At 34.2% G+C, this 26,954-nt stretch overlaps 1 pseudogene; it reads left to right on the top strand.

The window, feature by feature from the left end:
- The first annotated feature begins 23,643 nt into the window (after nucleotides 1-23,643).
- Nucleotides 23,644-24,495, top strand: LOC122473670 (annotated as a pseudogene).
- Nucleotides 24,496-26,954: the final 2,459 nt, after the last annotated feature.

The raw sequence follows: 26,954 nt of genomic DNA, 5'->3' as shown, positions 1-26,954 counted from the left end.
GTTATATACTCCAAATTATTGGTTTGGTGGTCTAAAAAAGCCATAGGTTCTTTATACAATCAAATACACATTCACATAAATGGGTGCACATTTTTTTCAGAGGATTATAGACCACCTTGAAGCCAATAGATTTAAATGTAGGTTTTCAGGAAACTCAGAATCTCTTCCTTACACTATAATTGGACCTCCAGATTTCTAATGTGTAAGCAACAGAAGGAATTTATTCTATAATGACCAAAAATGAAGAAATTGATGAGTTATTGTAAATAAAGCTGAGATAAGATGAAAATCAATTTTGTTTTATCAAGATACATTAGACAGTTTCCCAACTGCATAATCATTATAGGTAACATTCTCCCTTATCTACAATCTATTTGGGGGATATTACTCTTGGCTTCTAGTTCCTTGAGCCAAAACATGATATTTAGCAGAACTCAAATAATAAGCTGTCATCTAAAGTGTTTAGGTACAATTAGAATATATATGTTTCAAAAAAATTAATTTGATTGTGTAAGGGTTAAGAAAACCTGTTTGAGAGGGGCGCCTGGGTGGTGCATTCGGTTAAGCGTCCGACTTCAGCCAGGTCACGATCTCGCGGTCTGTGAGTTCGAGCCCCGCGTCGGGCTCTGGGCTGATGGCTCAGAGCCTGGAGCCTGTTTCCTATTCTGTGTCTCCCTCTCTCTCTGCCCCTCGCCCGTTCATGCTCTGTCTCTCTCTGTCCCAAAAATAAATAAACGTTGAAAAAAAAATTAAAAAAAAAAAAGAAAACCTGTTTGAGAGTGAGGTTATTGGGGATGACACTAAACTGTGGCCATATACTACCTATAAAAATTTGCAAAATTTTCTTAATGTCTTTGCCTTAACTTTGCCATCAGTTAATTGAGGATAATAGCATTATTATGGTATTGGAGTCTACTATGGAATTACACAGTTTTAATATACACAGAATTTCTAGAGTAGAACCTGGAGAATAATAGGTTATCAGTAAATTATATATATATATATATATATATATATATATATATATATATATAAAGGGTGTGTGTGCACACATATCTGTAAGTGTATATTTACGTGCATGTGTTCTGAAATAAGCTTATAATACATTCCTGTAACTTCACAATTATTGCTTTTCATTTCATACTTACAACCAGTTTTAATTTCCTTATTTTTAAACATAAGACTAAGTTGTAGACTTCTTGTACGCTACCTGGCAATATTTTTTTCCTATCAAATCCTTTAGACAAGGAACAAATATATGGAATTAAAGTGAGGTGCAAAGACATCCTACATGGAGTGAGGCAGTTCAGATTTTATGCAGAACAATGATATCAACTAGCAATAAAAACCAATGTTTGTTAGTTATGGCTATATAGTTTAGACTGTTAAGTTATAAACCAGCAACAGAAGGTCTACATGGCCATGCTGGTAGGCTAAGATGCAGAATGTAGATCTCTAACATATGTTTAAGTCCTCTGGTAGATGAAGAATTACCTAGAAACATAAGGATGCACAAATAAACACACACATATACAGGAAACATTTCATTTTCAACTGCCAATTCAATCTCATAGGAGTCTGAATGCCATTCTGATACCACAAAGTTCAGTTGAATTGCACTTCTCAGCAACTGGCTAATTCAATCATAGCACATAGAGTTTTCATCAGTTTTTAATTTGCTTAATTTTTGTGAACTGGTGGTTCAGAAAATTTCCCATTTTTCAATCCTAAGACTGTAGGGATAAGGCCCTGTGCTATTCTTTCTCTGTGTCATTTTCATTTCAATATAGATTTTATAGTTCATTACCTGTCAATCAGTTTTAAATGGTGCAGTATTCATTTTATCATGTTCTGTAAAACTATTTTATGCTTCTTTCAATGTCTTACATTCATTTTAGGCTGAACCCTATTTATTTCTCTTAAGAGCTGTAGTCATCTGTATCTGTGCACATCTGAATGTGTATTTATTTTAGTAAATGCAACATTTTGCTTTATATGATATATTCATTTAGGATATTTATTCAAGCAAGTGAATACTGAGGAAGCAGTACAGTGTGAATGTTTTATCTGCAACAAACCATTTTATGTCCTATGTTTTCATTTATCTCAAACCTTGAGGAATACAATTTCAAATACAATTTGAGACGCTGACACTGTATTTTGTCACCCGATTAGATTATTCTTAATCTAATAAAATATATTTACATAATTAGCATTTAAAGCACTAAGGAAAACAAACATAATTTCTTAACCTCAAAGTCTTCACACAAATTAATGTTTAAGTACCATAAGGAAAAGTGTATATATGTTTGGATTGGAAATTATCTTTCTTTTTCATACAGGTTTGTTTCTTTTTCCCACTGTCACATGTTTTCTTCATTCGACATCTTTCTCTTCTTAAAATAGATATCAGCTTTATTTCTCTTCCTTTCACTAAGGAATATTGAAATTTTTTTGTTATTTAAAAACTTTAGATACATCATGAATCTAACAAGAAAACTTAGAAAAATTTCCCTCAGGAACTAATTAGTACAGGTACAATTTTACTGAGGAAACTGTTTTTAACTTTTGACCCATTGACTAAGGAACAATTTAAGATGATACTTATCACACTCTTTTTAAAGTATACCGGAAAAGTCTTTTTGATAAACTTGTTTGGAAACTAATTTCAAGTTTCAACAATAATTTGTCTGGTGTGCTAGTCAATCAGTTTCCTAGAAAAGCAAACAAAATCCTGACTGGTAGCATTGGCCAATTTCCACAGTAAATTTTCCAATGATTGCCAATTTAAAGACACCAGTATTTAAACAATCAGCTCTTTTGCACAAAATAGCTCAGCACACCTCTGTTTCCTACTATCTACCCTAAAATTTCTCTGAACATTAAATGTAGATGTGGATTAATCCAGGTGTCCTCTGCATTTTCTCTTTGCCAAATACATATTTTTTTTCTTTCCAGAATTAACTTGACATACTGTCTTTCACATACTTTTGCACTAGGCAATTAAGGTGTTGGGATTACAGTGGCGTTCATGGGGTCCGGAGATGACAACCAAGAAAGACTTCTTTGGTGCACAAAAGTGATTTTATTAAAGCATGAGGACGGGACCCATGGGCAGAAAGAGCTGCTCCTGGACCATGAAGAGAGACTGGTTATATACTATGGAGTTGGGGGAGGTAAAGTCCAGGGGAAGTTTCTAGTGAGATTTTTATATGCTAAAGAAGACTCCCAGGATAATGGAAGCCTAGCTATTGTCAAGCTAAGGTTGTCGTCCCTCTAGCACAGCATTAGCATTAACACAGTAGGGAGTTCCTGGAGAAATGTTTTCCTCTGCCAGACTCCAGTATTTGTCAGTGGGCAGTAGGTTATAGGGAAATTTAGTTCTATCTGCCATTTCCTTCTGCCTTTGTTTCCCACTTAACTATGGAGGGGTGAATTTGGGGCTCTAGAAATGGAGTCTGTAGGTTTCTGGAGATTAAGCTATTGATAAGATCGCCATTTTTGTGACTTACTAAGATAGTTGTAAATAGATGGAGACTCAGGTCCTGCAGGACTAGGATCTCAATCAGTTAACCTTTGTTTTCCCCTTTCCTTTGTTCTTGGGCAGCCAGGAGTGCCGAAGAATATCACATATATCCCTCCTGGGGTGGAGGGAGGGCGTTGGCAGTCTGTCAGCTTGTCTTCTGCTCCCTCATCAAGCATACGCGCCACGCTCACTTTGCTTTTTCTCACTTCTGATATATTGGATTGTCATTCTTCTTACCAAATCCTTGGCTTTTCCTATTTTCAAAATTAATTTCTAAGCTTACTACTTCCTTGGAAACCTAGATAGCTGTATTTATTCTATTTGCACTTTAGGAATTTCATTATTTTTTTTCCTTATTCCTTTAAACTACATAGCACTTTTGTATCTTTGTATAGCTAGCTTATTTTTATAACTTTGTCACATTGTTGTATTTATGTAGAGGAAAACATTATGCATATTTATGTATTAGAAAATTGAGGCATTTGTATATAGAAATATGCTATATGCTTATGCCTTTATGCTTTGCATGTGTTATTTTAATCTATTTTGTTTTTTCTTTCTTTGAAGAAAACTTCATAAGGCAAGTATCCTTCAGCTAGAACATTTCTAAGCACATAGCCTTCTGCTGTGTACACAAGGGAATTCTCAATAATTGCCTGACTTTCTCTAAGTGCATCTCTAACATTGCCTTTACCAGCCTAAAAAAGCCACGCTGTCCATACGTCTACTTCCTAAAATCTAGGGCTTTTAGTTCTCTATTGTAGCCTTTCTTTAAGTCCCTAGAAAAAATGATAAAATTTCCAAATAAAACCTTTGTCTTCCTTCATTTTATTAACTTCCTGACACTCTGAACTTCCTCTATTTTCCTGTTTATTGTGGAGTTTTTAAATGTTAATTTATTTTTGATAGAGAGAGTGCGTGAGCAGGGAAAGATTTGAGAGAGGGGGGATAGAGGGTCTGAAGTGGACTCTTCACTGACAACAGGGAGCCCAATGGGGGGCTCAAACTCACCAACTGAGAGATCATGACCTGAGCAGAAGACCTCTGCTTAACCAACTGAGCCACCCAAGCAACCCTGTGAATTTTATCTTTATATGCACACTTAAGGGAGAGAGGCATGAAAAGTTTAATTCTTTGACAACTTAGTCCCAAGAGGGACTAATTTGAAGATTAATACCAATGAAACAACTAAGCAATATTGCATCTGTTTATTTTTTATTCCAAAGAATACAGTGAGAATACAATGCATCAAATGTTTCCTTCAGTTTTGTCTTGCCCAGAGTAGATTTTCTTATTTTCACAAATAAAATGTTTTTTTTTTTTCTTTTCTTTCAAGGAAAGCACTTTCTGTAAAAGCAGCTTAAAAAAAACTAGCCCAGAATATGCGATTGGTAGGGCAAGCTGAGAGGCTTGTAAAATGCAAATTGAGTAAGCACTAGGAAGTGGAGTGCTGAGTTAGGAGAAATGCCAAAAGTATTTGGAAGCTCTTAACACAGAGGGGATGGTGAACCCAACCACAAAAACAGGGATGACTGACTGCTTCATGGGCTTGGGAAGAGTTATTCTATTGGGTCCATAAGAACCACATAGAGAGCCAGCAGCAATAGATTTCAGCATTTGATACTGGGAGTAAATCAAGCAAAAGCTATAGGGAAAAATCCTGAGTTTTTTTAACAGTGCAAAGGAACCATCAAGCTGCAATTTTTTTCTCCTCTGAAAGGAGAACACTGAGTTATGGAGACAAAGTATACATAGATCCCACAGATCTGATTTCAAATCCTAGGACCACAGTTTACTAGCTGTGTGATCTATGTAGGGTTGCTTGATAATGTGGAACACTCAGTTACATTTGAATTTCAGTTCACCAAGGGAAGATTGTTTAGTATAAGAATGTCCCAGGGGTGCCTGGGGGGCTCTGTGGTTTAAGAGATCGATTCTCCATTTCAGCTCAAGTCATGATCCCACGGTTCATGAGTTTGAGCTTCACATCAGGCTCTGCACTACTACTTGGGATTCTCTCTCTCACCCTCTCTCTCTCTGCCCCTCCAGCACTCTCTCTCTCTCTCAGAATAAATAAATAAACTTAAAAAAAGAGTGTCCCAAATAATACACAGGATACACTTGTACTTAAAATTCATTATATATCTGAAATTCAACTTTAACTGGGCATTCAGTATTTATATTTGATAAGTCTGTCAACATTAGACCTAGGCAAGTTATATAATATCTCTAAGTATCACTTATCCACAATAAAGTGGCAACAATCACACCAAATGGAACAGAAGTTATGAGGACACACACACACACACACACACACACTCAGGATGTGAAAGTATTTGGATGATACCAGGGTCAAGGTAGTTCTGGTAATGAGAATTACCAGCAAGCACTATTCTGGGTATGTAATCATAAAGGGACTTTATTTTTCTTCTTTTTACACCTTTATATTCTCTGGGGCTAATCCTTCCCTTTACTTTTGATGAACTTTAGGCAAACCCAACTAGTGTGGTCTTGGCGGCATTTATCCAAGCAGGGATTAAATATGCTTTCCTTTACATGTTTTGATGTAGCTCTTGATCATGAGACCTCTCCCTTTCTCAAGCTTAGTCCTGCCTTAAGTAGAAGCAAGGTGGGATGGGATTCTTCTTTTTTTTCACCATTTATTTATGTTTTTTGAAACTTTTATACCAGGTTGCATACCATGGTTTCTCACAAAACTAAGGAATGTGCAGAGAGAGGTAGGGGCAAGGTGTGGGGATATCTAGAAGAGAAAAGAAAAGGGGCTATAAAATATCTTATATGATTGCTTCCTGTAATGCTGTTACGTGTGTTATGTAGGTCTAACCTGATGATCTCTGTGCCTGGGAGAGGTCTAAAGTGATTATTACTGTGATGACTAAGTTTTTAAAATATTTATTTATTTATTTTGAGAGAGAGAGAGCACAAGTGGGGGAGGGACAGAGAGAGAGAGGGAGAAATAGAATCCCCAGCAAGCTCCACACTGTCAACACAGAGCCTGATGTGGGGCTTAATCTCAGGAGCTGTGAGATTATGACCTGAGCTGAAATCAAGAGTCAGACATTTAACCGACTGAGCCACCCAGGCCCTCCTGACATGACTAATTTTATAGGCTGTTTGTAAACACAACCCTCCAAAAAATATGTCTCCATTCCAAGAAGTCTATGACTTCCTTTCATTTCTTGGTTTATCTGAACATGTTATTTTAGTGGTAGGACTGAGGCTTCAACATGTAAAAGTTTGTATTATTGAGAGAAAACATCTGATAAATTCAAGGTCTGAGAATCATTGTTTACAGCAGTACTACTATAAAAATATGCATCTTATTTTAAATAACATTCATTACACTTTTTCTGTTTAAGGCTTACGACTCATAAAAAGTGTTTCATTCACATTTTAAAAAGTCTAAAATAGTTTTCATTTCTTAGGGACAAATGTTTCTGATATATTTTATCTATGAGAAGAGAGAAAGTAAAATCATAAAGATATTGTCTATTATATGATATTAACTTAATTTAGCTCCCTGACTCGTATTATTCTTCAAGTGGAAAATTCAACTTCTGGTAGGAATGGAGGTATGGAATTCTAAAGAATAAGCAAGCTTAATTAATTTAAACAAAGAGTAGGGGAAGGTATCTTCTGTATGGTTTTACTCACAAACATTGAGTAAAAACCAAATTGAGTTTTTTTCCTCCACCCAACAGCCAGTTTTCTGACTTTCTTGACATCACTGGGTGTCCTACATTCAATTAAGTTCTAACACCAGCTAGGATTTAGTGCATCCACCAGGTTAAGGGATCAGTCCCACAGGCTGCCCCCTTTTCAGAAGCTAATTACAAGTCTGAGTCACCCATACTTCTGAGGTACTGGCTATACACATTTGGGTTGTTCTCACAACCACCTCCTCAAGTGTGATAATTTGCTAGAACTGCTTATAGAAGTCAGGAAGTCACTTTACTAGTACTGGTTTATTATAAAGTGTATAACTCAGGAATAGCCAAATGAAAAAAATGCATAGTGCAAGGTTGGGGGAGGGTTACACCATACACCCTCTCCAGGCATGCCACCCTTCAAGCACCTCAATATGTTCACCAGCTAGAAGTTGTCTATACCCCATTGTTTAGTGGTGTGTGTGTGTGTGTGTGTGTGTGTGCGCGCACGTGTTAGTTCCATTCTGTAGGCATGATTGATTAAATTATTGGCCATTGATAATTGAACTTAACCTTTAGCTGCCTTCCCCTCCTCAGATATTTGCAGGTGGGGCTGAAAGTTCCAACCTTCTCATTACAATGGTTCCTCTGGCAATCAGGCCCCCTTCTGTAGATATCCAGGGGCCCACCAAAACTCATTTTATTAGCAGGAATTCAGATACCATGCAAAGAGGCTTGTTATGAATAACAAAAAATGGTCTTATCACTGCTTGTCACTGAGGAAATTCCACGGGTTTTAGAAGCTCTGTGTCAGGAACTGGGAACAAAGGCCAAATGTATATTTATTTTTATCATAGTGTTTTAGTTAGCTCAGGCTGATATAACAGAATATAGAATACTGGGTGGCTTAAAAAACAGAAATTTATTTCTCACAGTTCTGGGGGCTTGGAAATCTAAGATCAAGGTGCTGGCCAATTTGGTTCCTAGTGAAAATGTCTTCTTGGCTGGGACAGCTGCCTTCTCACAATACCCCCATATGGAGAGAGGGAGAGACAGAGAGAAAGAGAGAAAGAGAAAGAGAGAGAGAGAGAGAGAGAGAGAGAGAGAGAGAGAGAGATCTGGTCTCTTTTCCTTCTTTCTTAAAAGGAGACTAATTCCATTATGGATGTCTTACCCTCATGACCTCATCTAAATCTACTTACTTCCCCAAAGTCCAAACTCCCGATGTTATCACACTGGGAGTTAGGGCTTGAACATATGAATTTTTGGGAGAACACAAATATTTAGTTCATAACAGGAGAGATTTTCAATCAGTGTCAGAGAATGAATAAAGGTCTTCCAGATTTTTAATTTGATCTTGTCTTACAATCAAGATCATATAGGGAATCTGGTGGAAAAGTGAACAACTTAGATTTTACCTATTCCTTTACTGCAGGCTCTTGCAAAAAGAAGAATGCTTGTTTGTTCTCATTAAATATTTACTGACTATAGGCCTATAAGCCTGAAAGTGTGAATGAATGAATAAGAAAAAGGATGATGCAAAAATTTAAGTAAAATTTACTTTTAATTATGTACTGTAAATATTAGTTATAGAAAGTGTTTTTTACTTGAAAAAAAGTTTAAAAACATTTTATTATACTACATTGTGTGTATACATTATATGTGTATATATATGTGTGTTTATATACACATATAACACACATACACATATATATATATATGCTTTTTTTGTCACATTTCTGCAAATATTACCTTCTTTTCTTGTATTTGTATGGTTTGCTCTTCCTCTTGAGTGAATTAGCTTTCTTAGACCTCAGTACTAAAACGTACCTTGTTGATAACCTTCTACACTTCAACTTGTCAGGTTTTAAAATTTTATCCTATTCTCTAGGTGATAACCATCTCATCCAAATTAATGTTGTCCATGATTTAAGGAATAAGTTTTCTATCCTAGAATCCCTAAACTCTGAATACATTTCTCACAGCAAACATGGACCTGAATATTAGTATAATGACTTCTGATCCAAAAAAAAAAAAAAAAGACAATGTGGACTCAATACCTGTAATTATCATCCCTGATATATGAAACAGATGAACCAAGTTCAGTCCCAGTAAGACCTCTTATTTCTTGAATATTTTATGGCCAAAGGTTCTCTGATTCCCTCAGGAACTGAGCATTTGAGATTGTCCCATATTGGTTAAGTGTATGTATCTATAGGAGGTTTCAGGCACTTAACAAATGGGTATAATCAGTCCTCAGTCTACCAAAGTTGATGAAAGTTAATGATCTAAGAAAGCAAATGATTTGGAAAAGAATTCTTGCTATTGTTGTGTCCAATAAAGAAGTGCAAAGTTGTATTTATTTAAAGTAATATTATAGGGATGCCTCCATGGCTTAGTCATTAAGCATCTGACTCTTGACTTAGGCTCAGGTCATGATTTCATAGTCATGAGATCAAGCCCTATGTGGGGCCCTGTGCTGGGCATGGAGCCTGCTTAAGATTCTGTCTCTCCCTCTGCTCCTCCCCTTTATTCTTTCTCTCTCCCTCTCTCAAAAAAAATTATAAAAATAATATTACAAATAACATCCACTGTATAAATGTACAGCTTCTCTACCCTAGAAATATCCCAGAGACATAATATAGATTAAAAGATATTAAAAATGTTCATACAAATAATGGAATAGAGGCTTGGCCATGCCTTATTGAGCTTAGTATTCTCTCTCTCTCTTTTTTAATGTTTTATTTATTTTTGAGAGACAGAAAGAGAGAGAGAGAGAGACTGCAAATGGGGGAGGGTCAGAGAGAGAGGGGAACACAGAATCTGAAGCAGCCTCCAGGCTCAGAGCTGTCAGTATGGAGCCCAATGTGGGGCTTGAACCCACGAACCTCGAGATCATGACCTGAGCTGAAGTTGGCTGCTTAACCAACTGAGGCATCCAGACACCCACGCTTAGTATTCTGAAACAGGGCAGGCATTTTATAGAACCTTAGGAAAAATTTTGATGCTGCAAGACCCATCAAAAAAAAAATACTGTTCTGTAATAAGGTTCCTTTAGGGTCCTTACCTTAAAATAAGTATATGATATTGAAGAAAATGTATTTGTAGAAGGAAAAGTTATTAAAATAATTACAGGGAAGAATATTTAGCTCTGTAATTGTAAAGATTTTTAAAAACTACCATACCAGGAACAAATATGCAAATTTGAGTAAAGCAAATTTATAACATATGCCCCTGGATCTGTGAGATTAGGGTAAATGACCTCTATTGTTTCAAGTAAGGCTAGTGTTTTATGATGTATACATAAGAAATAGTTTAGAGAGTTGCAGTGTAGCCTCTCCCTTAAATTGTGAAATGTTGAAAGATTGCTGTTTATATTTTTCTTCCCGTATTCCCCACTAAACCTTTGAAAGTAAATCAGAAAAATAATTATCAAATAATTAAATTTAAAAAACACTCTTTTTGTAATTTGCATGAGTCTACTTATATTTCAGCTGTTAAGGCCCATCCATCATTCCACAGGTAGTTATCCGCTTGCTTGAGATGTACCAGATTACAATGGGAAACAAACATAGCCAGGTACTACGTAATGAAAGAGAAATGGAAAATGCTAAAACATTGTAAAGCCTGATTCATGTATATGGAGCTTAAAATTAAGTGAATTAAGATAAAGTTATACAGTAATTATGATACAATTTAGGGCAGAACTCTAAGACTAGTTTATGTCAAGAACAGTGTCCTGTAGTCGTCTATAATGCAGAGGCAGACTGACTTGGTTTGCCTTCTTCTGGCTCATCCACCTGCTGGCTGTGTGACCTTGGACTAATTTACTTAGCTTCTCTGTGTCTTGATGTCCTTATCTATAAATGTTTGTAATAATAGTGCTTATCTCCTCAAGTTGTAAAGCACTCAGGACTGTGCCCCATGTTTTTGAGGTAGGAGTTATTGTTATTAGGCTAGAGATCTTAGGTTTGTTTTCAAATAGTGGTTGAAAATAAATATTGGAAGTGGGAATGTTTGGTCTCTGAAAAGCTATGTGCGACTGGAATGAACTATTTTGTTCAAAATGTGGATTTGATTTGTTAAAAATACTGAAAATGCTGGATGTATAAAAACAGAGACTGGCCATTTTCATTATATTACTGATTGATTTTTTTTAATCATTACTCTGGCAAGAACATTTGACAGAGTCTACTCTCAAAAAAATTTAAGTGTAGAATACAGTATTATTAAGTATAGGTACAATGTATTGATTGATTTTTAAGATAGTTTAATTCAAAAAACTTTTAATATGAAATCATTTCTAAAGAAATAAAAATAACAGATACCTGTGTACATTAAAGCAAAATAAAATATAAAAATTTATATGGATTTTTCTGAATATGAGCAGAATATGTCCTTATCCTTAGGATGTATACATGTCTTTAATCAGTTTCTTAACCACATCTGTCTCTAGTGCTGTGTCAATGGTATTTAACTGAAGAATGTATTATTTTCAATATGGAAAAATTATTTTAATTGTTTTCAGAAAATATTTCCTGCAATATTACTCAGAGTTTTATTTTATGGTTAATAGATTTGAAATTTTTGGCATTTCAGGGTGCCTGGGTAGCTCAGTAGGTTGAGTGTCCAACTCTTGATTTCAACTCAGGTCCTAATCCCAGGGTTGTGAGACAGAGCCCCATGTTGAGCTCTCTGCTGAGCATGGAGACTGCTTACCATTCTCTCTCTGCTTTTGCCCCTATCCTCCACTCACTCTTACTCTCTCTCTCTCTCTCTCTCTCTAAAATAAAAAATAAAAAAGAGAATATTTTGACATTTTCAAAGCTTTTTTTGGAAGATCATAATATCTTAATTGAGATACTATTTTCTCTGTACCTGCTGAGCACATTCTGCTGCATGGGGGATATTTTAGTTCCATATTTAGTATTAAATTTTGTAAATATTTTAGACCAGTTATTTTCACAAGTATCTATCAGAAGTAAGATTCTTCACATACCTTGTCTCTTAACAAGTCTTTCATTTTATTTTTTTTTTAATTTTTTTTTCAACGTTTATTTATTTTGGGGACAGAGAGAGACAGAGCATGAACAGGGGAGGGGCAGAGAGAGAGGGAGACACAGAATGGGAAACAGGCTCCAGGCTCCGAGCCATCAGCCCAGAGCCTGACGCGGGGCTCGAACTCACGGACCGCGAGATCGTGACCTGGCTGAAGTCGGACGCTTAACCGACTGCGCCACCCAGGCGCCCCTGTTTTAATTTTTTTAACGTTTATTTGTGAGAGAAAGGGAGACAGAGCACGAGTGGGGAAGGGACAGAGAGGGAGACACAGAATCTGAAGCAGGTTCCATGCTCTGAGCTGTCAACACAGAGCCTGACGCGGGGCTCAAACTCATTTTCCAAAATCTGTTTAATTTAACATCAGAGTCATCACAAATAAATTTCTGGTTGAAGTCTCATGTGAATTTTTTGAGAATTATAGATTTTCGAAATTTCATCTTCTATTTAGATTGGTAAAATATCTCACATTAGTTGATAGCAGTGATACATTATGTATATACGATGGCTAATTCCAAATATATTGCTGACCCCCTTAATTTGTGTTTGTGTGTGTGTGTGTACATATACAAAAATATAGAGATTGAAGTTGACATACATTGTTATGTTAGTTTCAAGCGTAAAGCATATTATATATAAGTCTATATATTACACAGTGCTCACCCTGGTGAGTACATTTACCATGTGTCGCCATACAAAGTTATTACAATGTTTTTAACTATATTCCCTATGCTGGAACTTTTCAACTTCTGACTTACTTACTTTATAACTGGAAATTTGTTTTAATCCCCATAACCTAATTTGCTCATCCCTCCAACCCCACTTCTCTGGCAGCCACCAGTTTGTCCTCTATATTTATGAGTCTGTTTCTGTTTGTCTGCTTGCTTTGTTTTTTAGATTCCACATATAGGAACACATGAAATCATACACATGAAATCATATGGATTTATTTCACTTAGCATAATAGTCTTCTGTACCCATTCATCTATCATTGGACCCTCAGGTTGCTTCCATATTGGCTATTGTAAATAATGCTGCAATAAACATAGGGGTGCATATATCTTTTCAAATGGGTGTTTTTTTTTTCTTTTTTGGGTAAATACTCAGAAGTGTAATTACTGGATCATATGGCATTTCTATTTTTAATTTTTTGAGGAACCTCCATACTGTTTTCCATAGTGATCACACCAATTTACATTTCTACCAACTGTGCATAAGGGTTCCCTTTTCTCCACATCCTCAACACTTGTCATTTCTTTTTTTCTTTTTTTTTTTTTTTTTGATACTAGCCATTCTGAGTGGTATGAGGTAATATCTCATGGTGATTTAGCCTTGACATTTCTCTAGTGATTAGTGACATTGAGCATCTTGTCATGTGTCTGTTTGCCATCTGTATGTGTTCTTTGGAAAAATTTCTATTCAGGTTCTCTGCCCATTTTTAAATTGAATTTTGGGTTTTTTGGTGTTGAGTTGTATAAGTTCTTTATATATTTTGGTTATTAACCCCTTATTGGAAATATCGTATGTAAATATTTTCTCCAATTCAGCAAGTTGCTTTTTCATTTTGCTGATTGTTCCCTTCACTATGCAAAACCTTTTTTATTTTGATGTAGCCCCAATAGTTTATTTTTGCTTTTGTTTCCCTTGCCTGAGGAAATGTATCCAGAAAAGTTGCCAAGGCTGATGTCCAAGAGATTACTGTCTGTTTTCTTTCAGGATATTTATGGTCTCTGATCTTACATGTAGGTCATTTATCCATTTCTAGCTTATTTTTTGTATATGGTCTACATCATTTTGTTTGTAGGTGTCCGGTTTTCCCAATACCATGTACTGAAGAGACTTTCTTTTCCTTCTCATATATTCATGGCTTCTTTGTTGTAGATTAATTGATGATACATTATTTTAAATAGTTTTTAAAAAGTTCCATGAAAATAAGATCCACCAAAATTTGTATTCATAACAAGAAACACACAAGTTTATCTTCAATGCTGATGTTTTAAATTGCATTTGGAACAATCATATAAAGTCAAATATTTATTTCACCATTGAAAGATTAACTTCAAAAAGCTTTATTGCAATAAATTGGTTGAGAACTCAATTTTTCTTGAATTAACTTTACTGATTTTCTATTTGAAACATTTAACAACAATGATGTAAAACTACTTTCTAAGTTCTGTTAATGAAGCCTACTCATGAATAATTACTAATTCACTTTTCATATGTGTATAGAAAATTATAAATGGACACTATTAATTGAGAATATTCTAATTATGACCCCAATTCATTGCTTACTAAATGCTCAGATACATAGGGATTTAATGTTTACATGATTTCTGTGTTCAGGCCTGCAAATTTTGAGATATCATAAAATTTAAAACTGTGGATTAAAGGCCACTTAAAAGGCAGTAAGTGAGGTTCCTTTTTATTTGTTTTTTTCTGAATTCCAACTGGTGAGAATTACTTGGAAAAACCTAGTGGCTGAAAGCCTACTTACCTACCTATTGAAAATGTCCAACCCGTAAGAAAATGTCAAAAATATTGACAGAATTTTGTTTTCTTTTTCTTTTATAAATGTTGGAAGGTAGAGCTTAATGCTAAAAGAATCATTTCACACTTTTTTTCCAGGCTATATATAAAATTTTAAATACATTCTTCCTGGAAGATAGACTCTAAGAAACACTTCCTTATTTAGTTTCACAGACTGTCACAGACTGTCATCTAATCATCTTCATATCTTTCTCTGAAAAAGAAAATACACTTAATTCTTGAAACAACCTGAAATCCATAATGCATTTCAATGCTTTAAGATTCAGGTCAACTTTGATTTCTGAATGGCAGCCTTATTTTGTTTTTCTTTTCTTACTCCCTGTTGGGTTATCAATTCATGGTTTTTACTTTTGTGTTAATTTTAAGTGAAGTGTGCAATTATCTCTGAAATATTTTGTATTAAAGCTCTAGAAAACATTTCATTTTGTTGCATCCTTTAAGTAGAAATGAATATCTATCTCTCTGCACCGTGCCTGGGTCCGTGCCTGTCAGTCATTTTATTTGCCTGCCCAATTTGGAGTTGTATACTAAATTTGACTTTTCTTACAGCTTTTATTTTCTCAGACCTGCTACATCTACCACTTGCGTAAAGTTTCTTTTTGGTGCACATCATTGTTCCTTCTCCTTATCTATATATGTCATTGGGAATTAGAGTAGTTGATTATTACATCTTATCTAGACAGAAAGAAAAAGAGTGAGAAAGAAAGTGGGAGGAAAGGAAATGAGAGGAAAGGAAACGAAGGAAAGGGACGGGAAGGGAAGGGAAGGGAAGGGAAGGGGAATAAAAGAAGAAAGGAAGGGAAATAAATGTGTAAATATGTATTTTGAAATACTTTAATGTGAAGAGATGGCACCTGGATAGTAGGAAGACTCTTCATGTGTGCTAATAAGATAAAAAAGAAGTAGGTAATTACCTTTCCTTTAACCATTATTTTCCCATTATTCTAAATCCTCATTGATACATTACTATACTGTATATGGGCCCATAAATCTTATATTTTAAAATGAAATTGTATATACCAATGAAGACCTCAAAGAGTGAGGTGAATGTGAAGTTTTATCTGCTATGAATATCATACAATTGATAGATCTTTAATCATGCCTGCCCCCACCCCCCACTTTTTTTTTTGACAGTTAGTTTGTAATGCTAGACATCCAGTTGGATTTGACATGGTCTTAGGCATGCTACATAATCCTGATTCTTGAGAAGGATCACATTGAATCTTACTATAAATCCTTGTTGATCATTAATTTCATTTTTCTTATTATTGCTTTTATTATTGGCAGAAATAAATTCAGAATTTCATTAGGAACTTCTGATCTCATTCACCTCTGCATGCCTAGAACAATGTCAACATTCATTGGAAGGTTGACAAATGTTCAAAGATGGTATAGTGAATAAATTAAAAGAGAAAAATTGAATACAAATAATTAATTTATTTTGCCTTTATTATAATATACTGTTTATGCTCCTTATTTAAATATACTTTATTTATTATGATCCATAGAAACTCTTAATTTTTAAAAACAATGTTTTATGTAAAATCAGAAAAGAAGTGGATGATTTCAGTTCAAGGAAATAGTTATACTATCTGGAATTAGTAGTAATTCTGTTTTTCTAATGTACAGAAACTTCCTGCTGAGGGCATTTCATCTTTTTTTGTTTGTTTTTATCTTACCATTAAAAGAGAGATATTTTAAAACATATTTGGCTCAAGCACTATCAGATTTAGGGAGAGACAGAGAAAGAGAGAGAAGGAAATTATGGGGTAGGATGTAGAATTTTCACAGGAGTCTAGTTGACCATACTTGGAACATGAATAGGGACCAAGAAAGGTTCTGATATTTGGCAGTACTTACTAGGGTTTTTCACATGCATAAGTTCTTTCAAAGGAACCATCTGGCCCAATGCTGGCTGTGCTGAGTAGAATCTGAGACCATGGTTAGTGTTGCATTAAATCTGACAACCAAAAGTTGCTTCTATTTTTATACTGGTAATTAAGCTACATTGTAGTACTGTTGCATTGATTTACAAAGTTTTGATATTCATATTCCTGTTTTCTGAATGTATCCCTGGACGGTTAATGATAAGATCTCCTGAACTTTCCTTGTGGAAGGCGGTTGAGAAGTGTGGCCAGAATTACTCTACTGAGATCATCCAATAAGGAATCACTTCCAAATGAAAGTGTGGAAATTGAGAAGAAGTTGAGAGTGGGGTGAGGGGATGGGTTTAAGCCAGCCAAAAATCAGATAGATAAATGCCACAGAAGGCAACTCAGTCTAATTAAACACTGAGTTTGATTTTAGGAGACTTGAGTTATATACCACATTCTGCCACTGACTTGGGTAAATTGCTTGACCTTTCTGAACCTAGATTTTCTCATCTGTGAAAAGAGGAGGGGGTGGAAGATTGAATTAGATGCTATAAAAGGTAAATTCCACTGCTAAAGTGCAGTCTGTTCTATACCACCTTTCCAAGTTTTGCCTGATATTTTCCAAATCCATAATGTCAATAAAAAGAGCTGAAGTCTAAGATTAAATTTATATAGGACAAAGGCACATCAGTGCAACTTTAATTAAAGGTGGGAACTTGCTTGGATGTGCTAATTGAGCAAAAGAATGAATGATTTCTGAGTCCAAGATGCAAGATGTTGTTCCATTTAAATGGAAACATTTTTTAAAGTTCCATCAAGGGCTGTTTATTTTTTATGCTATTTCAAAACGGAAGTCAAAGAATTCTGGACCTGTAAAAAAAAGTTCAAGATACTGACAAGCACTGTATTCTTTGATAGCTATTGTGAACTCTATGGATATTACTATATCACAATTAGCAAACTGTATTCAATATGTTGGTGTATAATTATTTTTTTCAGTCCTAGTATACTGCCTAGTATTTAGAAACTCTCGGTATATATTTCTGGAATAAATGAATATGTGTATTTTAAAAAGTAGGTCAACAAATGGTTAAAATTCTGATTTCAATCACATATTCTGGAGACAGTGCCAGACAATTTTGAAAACATTTGGGTAATAGATTGATATTCAGGTTTCATCTGGATCCTTTCCAGCATGAAATCCTTCAGAATAATTGCTATGAAACTGTTTCTGTTTACACAACCATTAAGCAAAAAAATCATTTAAGAAATATTCAATAAGAATATTATAGGTGATGAGGAAATGAATACAGTACTGTTCTTTTGCACTATAAATAGCTTAAACTATGTTCAGGATCTAGTCCCTAGAAATTATTCTGAGACTAGGAAACAGATCAAGGGAATCATTGGCAAACCCTGCAATTTCTTACTGAAAAGTTTGTCATTATGGGCAGACCAAGCCAAGAAGCATGAGAGCAGATGGTGAAATGCCAAGTATAAATAAATTCATGTCTCTCTCTAGTATCCTAAGCCTAAGGACTTGGATATGGACCAACACATACTACTGTGGACCCACTGAGGAGCAAAAATTATTCAGCAATCATCACAGTAAGGAATGGAATCCTGGAGAGTAATAGCAACACTTCAGCCATCTCCATTACAAATCCTTCATGGTTTCTAGAAGGCCATTTGGAAGGCAGGGAACCTGCCAACGCACTTATGTAAAGTCAGCTCCAACTTCTGAAGATGCCTCAGGAAGAGCCATTCAGAGTATTCCTTTTTTACTTTCTGTTCTTTTGGAATTTCCTACTCATCTGTCCCTGCAGGTTATTTTGAGTATTAAATAAGACAGTTAAATAAGATTACTTTGAAAGATGGAGCCTTCTATTTAAAAATTATTTAGTTTTACTACTTTTATTATCACAAGTTCTTAATTAAATTCCAATTTTTCTTTGAGAAAATGTCCCTAGAAATAATGAAGTTGGTTAGAGTGGCAATATTTGCAGAAACATGGGCTTTTTCCTTCAAAGAAATAGTGGTGTATATAGATAAAACTTCCAAACATTTTCTAGTATATAATAAAACTTAAAATTTAATATTTCACAGGCAAATTAATTATCTTTTAAATTGATTATATTTGGAAAAGGATAACTGTATTATGTGAAATAACTAAGACCCCTGATTCATTGGATTCTATGATAGAGAAATATACAAGAATCAATCAATTTAAGAGTGAACATAGTAAAATAAACCTACAAGATTCAATAGAGTAAACAATGATTATATAATGATGTTCACCTCATGGAAATGAGGCTTATCAATGCAAATTAAATAACTTAAAAATAATTTTCCAAATTGGACCAATAATACAATACCTAAATTGAGAGTAACTATGTAAATGGGAGAATAATAACTTATCCAGTTAGTTTTATTTAAGAAGACAGATACCCCAGGGTTAGAGATTTCCCACTAAGCAATTAGTTTAGTGATTTTTAACCACTTAATCAACAAATGATCCATGTTTACTATTTATTGTGTCCTGTGCTTGAGGCATTGATGTGATAACATAAGGGTTGATGTCAAATATGCTTTCAAACATTTGCATATATGTGAGTACATACATAAAGAAACTATATTGTTTTTTGATATTATAGAAAATATGAGGGGTGCCTGGGTGGCTCAGTCGGTTAAGCATCTGACTTTGGCTCAGGTCATGATCTCACGGTTCTTGGGTTCGAGCCCCACATCAGCTCTATGCTGACAGCTTGGAGCCTGGAGCCTGCTTCTGATTCTGTGTCCCCCTCTCTCTCTGCCTGCGCACACTCTGTCTCTCTCAAAAACAAATAAATGTAAGAAAAGAAATTCAAATATACTGAAAGAAAGAAAATATGAAAGAAACATTATCAGTAAAATTAAATTAAGATGTTTTCTTTCATTTTGTGTAATCTATTACAATTCTTCCTAATTCATTATTTACAATCTTAAATTAGATACTAATTCTAAAGGCTTATTTTGGGATACAATAACAATATTATTTTTCTCTTACCAAACACAAAGCCAAATCTTCTGATAATGAAAATTTTATAAAGTTCTATGAATTATTGTGTGGGGATTGTGCTGAACTGCACTGGTCCCTACTCAACCCATTGTACAGTGCCACACTCATGTAATAACTACTTATTCAATGCCTATCATGTAATAGGCACTGTGCTGAGCATACACAAAGTTAAAACACTGCTCTCAAGAAACTTTCACAGTGGTTGAGGGATAATTAGTTTAATAAAGTAGCATGAAATATACAAAATTAAGCATTGGCATTATGAGGTATATAAGCAAGGCAATTAATCATCCATGGTAGCTCAATCTACTGTTTCATTATTTAAGTAGTATTGTGATCCATCAGTATGTGTGTGTGTATATATGACAAATATAAAAATAATTTTAAGAGTTGTTGGCAGAAATACATTTGACTTTAATATGGAAATGATTGGTTCGATCAGTGGTATTTATCCTTGATATATTTTTATTGACATTAAACTTCCTTATTTGAATTGATTATTTATTTTGCACAAGATTTGATGTACTTACCTTAGGAGATGCTAAGGAACTATTATTGAATGGTCTCAACCCACTTAAAAAATACAAAATAAGTATTGCTGAGTTTCTTTTTCTTTTTTAGATTTTTAAAAAATATTTATTTATTTTTGAGAGAGAGAGAGCGTGCAATCGGGGAGGGACAGAGAGAGAGGGAGACACAGAATCTAAAGCAGGCTCCAGGCTCTGAGCTGTCAGCACAGAGCCTGATGCGGGGCTCGAACTCACAATACATTAGGTCATGACCTGAGCTGAAGTCGGACACTTAACCGACTAAGACACTCAGGAGCCCCAGTATTGTTGAGTTTCTTACTAGTCATTTTTCTAAAATATTTTCATTTCTGAGAAGATAGATTTCTATCAAAATATACTATTTGAAATGTTTTTGGCTAAAACAATCTTTAGTTTAATTGAATGAATACAGGCATATGCCATATAATACAGTCAAAATATGTTCTAAGTTCCTTTAAATTCATAAGATTGGGAAAAGTGATATATAACAATTTTTTCCCAATTTACAAAACAAAAAGAATTAGGGAAATATTTTAATTGGTGGTGCACTTTCTCATATGCTTTCCTAGAATAAAAATGAGGATTCTGTACTTTCTTTTGATTATTTAGACATTTAATCATACATTCTTGTGTATGTGAGTGTGTGTGACATACATATATATCACATTTTTTGTATATACTTATTGCTTGATATGTGTATGTGTGTGTGTAAGACAAATTATTAATAAATTATTATACTTCTATCTTACTGAAATGTTAAAATCTTTCTCACTAGTATATTAAAATATGCACATTTTCTTATTTAATTATTTGATCAGCCAAGTTAAATGCCGGACTTAAGTTAGATACAGTACAAAGATGAATGGGAAGCAATCTAGGTCTTCCCTTATCCTCTTGTTTATAATAGTAAATCAGGACATTAGACTGTAATGGCTTTGCAGAGGCTAAAGCATTAACTGCCTGAGTGTTTTGGGGAAAGCGTCATTGATAATTATCTAACTCAGTTCTTAAAATTTGACATATTTTAAATGTACGAAAAATGCATTTAAACTGCACACGTTTGCCAGGATCGCCTCAGATCTTTTGCTTTAAAGAAACAGAATTTAACAATAGCGCTTGAAGCCCACTTGGCAGCCCTGATTCCCTTTCCCTCCTTTCCTCCCCAGAGATAACTACACCAAGGTTATGTGCAATATTTCCACACAGGCTTTAATACTTTAGCTATATACCTATCCACAAACAATATACTTTGAAATATTTATCAGTTCTCTCATATATTGCACATCTCCTTCTGCAATATGCTTTTCATTCAAAATTTTTATATACATTCACATCAATACATGCAGACTGTATTCATTCATCTTAATTGTTGAATTGAAATATGCTACATATCATATTTTCTTTATCTACTTGCCTAGTGATAACATTTCAAGTACCACACCACTGTAAATAGTAGTTCAGTGAACATTCCTTTGCATGTCTCATTAGATGCATATTCAAGCTTTTTACTAAAACATATATTTAGAAGTGGCATGGCTGGTTCCTGTGACATGTGCACCATCAGCTATTCCAGATATTGCCAACTTGCTTTCCAATTTTAGATCGCACTCAGCATAGCCCACATACTTGATATTCATGAAACTTTTGATTACAGGCAATCTGGTAGATTTGGAGTGAAATGGTAGTGTTTTAACTTGCATTTCCTCAATAGTAACGTGGTTGAGCAAATGTTCTTCTGTTTATTGCCAGTCAGGTTTCCTTCTCTGTAAATGATTTGTTCATATGTTTTCAATTATTTATTTTTTTCTGTTATGTTTTTCTATCTACAATTCAGATGCTAATCTACGATGACATATATACATATACATGATCATACATACATATCTTTTTTACACTTTGATTATGGTTTTGTTAGTCATATCAAAGCTTATATATTTTGTATTGTTATCAAATGTATCCAGTTTTTAAAGTTTTCTGAATTTCTATGATTTTAAAACATTTTTTCTTATCTCACTAGCATAGATGTTTTCTTCTAAATTTGTGTTTGTTTTTTTTTTACATTTAACCTTTAACCAGAATATATGCATTTATATATTAAGTATGTAAATGAGTGTGTCTGTGTGTGTGTGTGTGTGTCTGTGTATGAATACCGAGATGCAAGGATCCTTCATGTGTTTTTGTTTTTCCTCCAACTGGATGGCCAGTTGTCAAAGAATAGTTTCAAAAATAATTCTTACACTCACCTACTGGTTTGAAGTGCCCATTTTATTACATGTCAGATTCCATATGTGCATCCATCTGATTTGAAAACACTAATGCTATTCCTTCTATCTACATTTCTTTTTCTATTCCATTGCAACCACTCTATTTTAATTATTATGGATATTAAATATTGGTTTTCTTTTCCTCTTTTTTTCCTGAGAGAATATTTTGATTCTCCTAAGATATTTTCCTTGTAAAGAATTTTCCTTATAAATTTCAGCATCATCTTGATGTTTTTATTGCCAATGACTTGTTGAAAATGGATTGAGAAGCAATTGACTCTTTACAATGTTAGGTCTTATATCCACTAATATTGCGTCTTTTTATTTATTGGGTTTTTATATGCTTCAATGAAGTTTAATTTTCATATAGAAACCTTATATATATATTGTTATAGTTATTCTTAGGTACATATGATGAATGAGACATGTTTATCTCTTAGTTATTACTAATGGGTCATGGCAGGTTTTAAGGAATAATATTGTTTGCTATAGTTTTCTCTTATTCTGTTCTGTTTTATATTTTTAAATTTAATTTAATTATTATTATTATTTGCATTTTGTTTCCTCCTTTCCAAATCTTATATAGTCTACAAAATAGTATCCACTATGGTCTGCATGTCAATATAGAATAGCAACTGTGATGACTGACTTCTTCCTATTCATAATTTTGAAAAATGAACATCAAATTTTAACTTTTTTAGTTTCTTTATCCCTGTGCTATGTGCTAGAAAGTCATTTCAGACCGTGATATTGAACAACCCTAGGGCTCTCTTTATTTATTTCCTTTTCTCAAGGACCACTATCTTGCACTATCTTGTTTAATGCTTGAAAACTATTGTTTCAAATATTGTTTGCTTTCTAGTTTCTAGGATGGATGGCCCAATGTTTTTGTGTTACTTCAACATGGCTTGAAGCAGATATCCAATTTTCAATCCTTAAAATAATTTATTTGTATTTCTTGCTTTCTTGGGTTGACTAGATCTTTCACTTCAGTGTTAAATAGGATCACTTGTTTAGGGGTATCCTAGTCACATTCCTCATCTTAAAGGAAGATGTTAATGTTCAAAATGGATGATGTTTGCTCTTTCCCATCCTGCAAGATGGTGGGTGAAAAAGCTGAGAAGCAGGATACTAAGGAGAAGAAGCCTGAAGCCAAAAGGGCTGATGCTGGTGGTGAGGTTAAGAAGGATAATTTCAAGGCTAAAGTGCCAAAGGGGAAGCCCCACTACAGCCAAAACCCTGTCCTAGTCAGAGGAATTGGTAGATAGTCCTGATCAGATATATATTCCAGAAAGGCCAAGTATAAGAGGAAGTATTCAGCAGCTAAATCCAGGGCTCAGAAGAAAAAGGAGAAGGCTCTTAGTTCTGTCACAAAACCAGTTGGTGGTGACAAGAATGGTGGTACTTGAGTGGTTAAACTTTGTAAAATGCCTAGGTATTATCCTACTGAAGACATGCCTTGAAAGCTGTTGAGCCACTGGAAAAAAAAACAAAAAACAAACAAACAAACAAACAAAAACAACCTTTCAGGCAGCCTGTGAGAAAAGCAGGAGCTAGTGTCACTTCTGGAACCATTTTGATCATCCTCACTGGGCACCACAGAAGCAAGAGGGTGGTTTTCCTTAAGCAACTGACCAGTGGCTTGCTACTTATGACTAGACATCTGGCCCTCCATTGAAAATGATAGGGACAAAGTGAAAATCTCCAAACATCTCATTGATGCTTACTTAAAGAAGAAGAAGCTGTGTAAACCCAGACACCAGGAATATGAGATCTTCAACACAGAGGAAGAGAAGTATGAGATTACATGAAGCACAAGGTTGACCAGAAAGCTGTGGACTCTCAAATTCGGCCAAGAATCAAAGCTGTTTGTCAGCTTCAGGGCCACCTCCACTCTGTTTTTTCTCACAAATGGAGTTTATCCTCCAAATTGGTGTTCCAAATTTTTATAAAGAACCCAATTAAATCACTGATCCATTTAAAAGGAAGAAGAAATAGATGATGTTTGCAGGAGATTTATGGTAGATGCCTTTTATGAAGTTGAGGTGTACCATTTTATTATAATTTGATAAAAGTGTTATAAAAAGTTGTTTATAATGACTTTTAAATTTGATCAAAGGTATTTTTGGCAATTAAAAATTTCTATTTTAACCAAGGTAATAAATTAAATAACATGAATTTTCTAATTTTGAAAAATAAACATCCCTAACCCTGAAATAAATTTGTATACTTGAAATAATGTGCAATGAGAAATTATCTGTTGATCCAGAAAATAATGTAAGTATTTAGGTACATGTATTCATATGCATATGCACACACATACACACACACACACGTATGTTGATCCATTAAATACTCATGTAAATGCTTTTGATATTTCTGACTTTGCTTTTGAGATAATTTTTTTTTGGCCAAATTGGGTGTCCTTGGGGCGCCTGGGTGGCGCAGTCGGTTAAGCGTCCGACTTCAGCCAGGTCACGATCTCACGGTCCGTGAGTTCGAGCCCCGCGTCGGGCTCTGGGCTGATGGCTCAGAGCCTGGAGCCTGTTTCCGATTCTGTGTCTCCCTCTCTCTCTGACCCTCCCCCGTTCATGCTCTGTCTCTCTCTGTCCCAAAAATAAATAAACGTTGAAAAAAAAATTCAAATTGGGTGTCCTTTGTTAGAAAAAGAGGAAAACAAGGATTTCTGGAGAATTTTATTTATTTATCTTCCTATTATTTATTGTTCTAAATACCTGAAAGTCTGGGGTTGCCACTGACTGATGAAAACTGAAGATCAAGCAGTTTTAGTGGCAAGGTGATGCAGATTTTGATGTTCATTCTACATAGATTTGGATATTTTAAATTTGAAATATTAACTAAAAATCCAAGTGGAAATGCCAAGTAGGCAATTGAATACTTACAACTGGATTTTGATGGAAAAATTAACCTGAGAGTTATTTTGTGTTTTTCAGAATGAGACTGACTTGAGAAAGATAAGGCCTTTCTCATTGCTCTGTTTAAAATTATAATCTCCATTCCCCAGAAAACATTATCATGCTTCATTGAGTTACTTTTTTTACCATAACACTCATTAAATTTTAATGTACTAATTATTTACTTTTTAATTTTTCTTAGCAATCTTTCCTACTGCAATAAAAACTCTAAGATATTTATCTTTTTTTTAAACTGTTGTAAACAAGTGCTAGAGTAGTGCCTGGTGCATATTAGATGTCCAATAAATACCTGTTAACTGAATAAATTAGTTATACTTTATTTCTTTTTCTGGCCTCTTAGAGTTTCCCTCACTTCAGTTCCCTAAAATTATACTTAAAAAAAAAGACACTCCCATTTCCCACACTTAAAGTTACTCAGTGTTATAAAGCATTATTCTGTGAATTTAATTTTCCATATTATTCTACCTTCCTTTTCCTTTGTGTTGTATTTCTTTAATTTATGGCTTTCTCTTTATTATTTCTTTATTTTTGTTTCTTTTAAAATTTTGATTTGAATTGTTGGCTTAGCAATTTTCACTTTTTCTGGTGTTGAAATATTTTCATCAGAAGGTATACGTTTGCCTCTAACTACTATTAAGCTGAATCTCACAAGATTTTAAATAGAATTCATTGCATTCATATCTTTCCATTTTGAAGTTGACTTTTGTAGCTTTCAAATACAGCTTGACACTATTTAAAATAAAAAAAATACATTTTAAAATAAAAAATATATATTTTAAGTTTGAATGTGTTATTTCAGAGAACACAGTAGATAGTAATTATATTTATATGGTGTTTTTATCTAACAAATCACACAGGCATACGTTCTATTCAATCCTTAATACAACACTATGCAATAGGTAAGGCAGGTAAAATCATTTCATTGTTAAGATAATTAGAATTCAGAAGTTTAAGGAAATAGTAAGCAAAAAGCTTGAACTTGAACTTAAACTCAGTTATTGTTACCTTGAATTGGGATTCATTTTTTTTCTTCCCAGTATAAAAACAATGGTTCAAGTATTCCAATCTTCTTTCACACTTATAAGGAAACATAGTATTGGCTGATATATCTTCTAATGTGCAGCATTGTAATGTGTATACATATAAGCAGGTTCATATTTCCAATTTTCTTTTCAATTTTAATAAATGCTCCCTCCCACCACCTTTTAATGCCTTTTAATGTTCCTAGGCAAGAAGGCATGAATTTACGTTATTAGAATCCCATGCCATATTGCACTTATTATGAATTATAGTTATTAAAATTAACTGAAGCATGAGAAGAATTTTTATTTATACAACTATAATTATTTCCAACTTTACAGCTGTAAAGATATCTAAGTATCCTTCAAAGAATGTGGACTTTTGAAAGTGATAGACTTAGGTTTGTTAAGCAGAAATTCTCAGAGCAAGAACTTCTTTTTGAACACTTTGGAACT

This window comes from Prionailurus bengalensis, chromosome B4 (assembly GCF_016509475.1).
Source record: "Prionailurus bengalensis isolate Pbe53 chromosome B4, Fcat_Pben_1.1_paternal_pri, whole genome shotgun sequence".
In the NCBI taxonomy this organism is placed as follows: Eukaryota; Metazoa; Chordata; class Mammalia; order Carnivora; family Felidae; genus Prionailurus; species Prionailurus bengalensis.
This window is presented reverse-complemented; position numbering and strand designations above follow the sequence as displayed.